This window comes from Pyrus communis, chromosome 12, assembly GCF_041283825.1.
Source record: "Pyrus communis isolate YQ-2024b chromosome 12, ASM4128382v1, whole genome shotgun sequence".
Taxonomy (NCBI): domain Eukaryota; kingdom Viridiplantae; phylum Streptophyta; class Magnoliopsida; order Rosales; family Rosaceae; genus Pyrus; species Pyrus communis.
Genome location: NC_142576.1, coordinates 21753914 through 21756789, shown reverse-complemented (window position 1 = coordinate 21756789; position 2876 = coordinate 21753914). Strand labels below are relative to the sequence as shown.

At 40.2% G+C, this 2876-nt stretch overlaps 1 non-coding gene across 1 annotated transcript; it reads left to right on the top strand.

Annotated features, from left to right (window-relative positions):
• The first annotated feature begins 2358 nt into the window (after window positions 1–2358).
• LOC148692495 (small nucleolar RNA snoR111) lies at window positions 2359–2470 on the top strand. The gene has a single exon (XR_015954563.1). It is a non-coding gene; the product is annotated as a small nucleolar RNA snoR111 (small nucleolar RNA).
• The last annotated feature ends 406 nt before the right edge of the window (window positions 2471–2876 follow it).

Sequence of the window (2876 nt, the reverse complement as noted above, 5' to 3'; positions counted from 1 at the left end):
ATGCCATAAAACCTATCATAAATCATATCTCGTATAAAGTGTGCTAACTAGTGGTATCATAATCGTCTGAAGGCATAACATAGAACTCTTCCTCCTAAACACTTCCTTCACAAGTGTCAATCATCCGCAGGCTCCTACAGCACCCATTCAAAGGCTCCTACAACACCCACCCGAAGGCATATATATGATATCAATCGCCCGAAGTCTCCTACAGCACCCACCCCGAAGGCATATATATAGTGACCACTAGATACGCACAAAACCATTGAACATACTCTTTCCAAACATTGGTACATATATCTCAAAAGCATCTTCATAGTATAAAGTCATCCATCATCTATACTATAAAGAAGTGTGTGAAAACATGTTCTAAATAGTATATCGTCATCCATCAGATATCCTACAAAGAACATGGGTTCGATAGAAAATATGATAATTCAAAGTATTCTAAATAAGCATAATATCTCATAAAATGTAGTTATTAAATCATGTTTTTCATGTATGCATTTCTACTATTAAAACATGCATTTTAGAAGGGGTCTACTCACAAATACTTTGCCGCCGAAAAGCCATGCAAACTAACGAAGACGGAACGCCACAAACAATTGTCCCTAAGCACATAAAGGGTACAATTAATAAAAATCTAATAGAACGATTTAATTTGGGAAAACAAATGTAAAAAACGGGTCTAGGACGTCAAAATTAGCCTAGGAAAGGTTCCGGATGAAACCAAAAATGTTAACGGTATTGACTGGTCAAAGTCAACGCCCAGCATTGATCGGGTCAAAGTCAACGGGCCAAACCGGGTTGACCGATTTAGGGTTGGATCCGGGTTGGGTCCTAAGGTTTTAGGTGGGCTGGGTTTAGGGTTTAAGGTTAACGGGCTGAATGCCCAATTTGGGTGGCCCAAAAACATGTCCTTTACTGGGTTCTAAAAGGGCTGGAGGCCCTGGGTTGCACACATATGGGCCTTGGCTAGAAAGCCCAGCCCAAGGGTTTTGGGTTTCCAAAGAAAATAAAATAAAAATAAAAACTGAAAGGCTTGGGTTTTTTGGTCTAACGGCTAACGGGCCTAAGGCTTGAGTCACAACGGCCCAAGGGCCTGGTTTTGTTTCTCGCCGCGGAAGGAGGCCGGAGCCTCCCGTGCTCCAATTAACTCCGATCTACATTTTAACCTACGATCTAGGTATAGAAATGAAGTGCAAGGTGAGGGGAAGTGTTTTATCACCTTCGATTCACCGTGGAAGGGCTGAAATGGCCAAAAATCTATGTGAAACCCACGGGGGTTCGCCGAAGCAGTTTGATGGGCTTCTGGGTGACTTAGAGCTCCACAGATGCGATGAGAGTGAAAGTGAGAGTCCACGATGATGGTGGTGGTGGTGTTGTCGATGTCGGGGTAGTGGTGTGGGTGTGTGTGGGTATGGGTTTGATCGGGGAGGGAGAGTGCGAGAGAGAGAGCAATTGGGCCCGGGGGACAAAATTCAAGGGTGGGCCCCTTGGCACACCCATTAAGACTCAAAAATAATTTAAAAAAAAAATTATCTAGCCCAAGATGCAAAATTCACGAAAATACCCCATTTGTTCCAATAAAATCAGGACGGGTTGTTACATAAATAACTAGCTCTCTGAGTCTGCCTTAACTTCCCCTACTCTGTGTGCGTCTCGCTCCTCATCGTACAGTTGCCACGGCCAAAAATTGCAGAGCTCCTTTCGAGAAGTTGGGGTATACCCGTTTTACCCCAATCTCCTTCTCTGTTAAGGTTTCATCTTCCTCTCTTTTGCTTATTGTTTTGTTGTAGCAACACAAAGAAAACTATAGAATACTGATAAATTTGGCTTTTTTTTAGTTAATATTTTATTGAAATTTCATATGTACGTTGTAGCATTCTAAGTTGCTTCTGTGAAATTTTAATGGCTCACGATGTTTCTCAATGATTTTGTTTTTGGAAAATGCCTTTAGTATGTGAGGATGTGAAGGTAAAAGCGTCACACGTGAAAGGAAAAATCTTGCAAGGGGCTTATGAGAGATTGGGCTACTCCTTATATTACTAATTGGTTTTATAGTAAAACCTCAACTTTCTTCCTGGTATCAGAGCAGGTTGAAATAAGTGTGAAGCTCAATGGCCACACGTGCACCACGTCATCCAATTCGTGTTATCCACGTGTTTGGTTTGAAATTTCGTCACATATTAGGGTGGGTGTAATAAGGATGTAAAGGAAACAGAGTTCCACGTTGGTTTTAATGTTTGTTCTATATTGAATGGGGGTTTTACTAAAATGGTATTTATGAGTTATTCGTCCCATTTTCTTTTTTCAGTTATGTAGTTTTTATGCGTTTTATACTTCATTTGTTTGAACTTGATGCGTTATAAACATGTTTGTTGAATGTGATTTGGAGAAGTAAAATTGGCGATTCATCGTTTCTTTCGTCATCTTATAAATTGGCAATTCGATTGTTTCTCGTCCACATTTTTTGTTCTAAAACGAGGCATAATTTTGTATTGTTGCTTTCCTTTACCTACTGTCTTATTGCATATATGTTGTATTTCAGTATATTCCTCATACAATTCAGCTAGCTTGAATTATTAGATTGTAGGGTTTGAACTAAATTGACGATTTTGTGTTTTTCTAAAATTCTCTCTTCTGTTTTGTTAACTGTGGAGAATGGGAAACGCAATCAAGCATGTTGAAGAAAGCTGGGGTTCCACTAAAAAACTAATCGGCAATTTTTCCGATGTAATATTCGTTCTCAACACTATCCCCTTACGTATGACGAATTTTGAAACCTAGCACGTGGACAACACAAATTGGGTGACATAAAGCACGCGTCGTTGTTGGACTTCACATGTGAGACAACCTGAAGAAGGTTGGGGTTC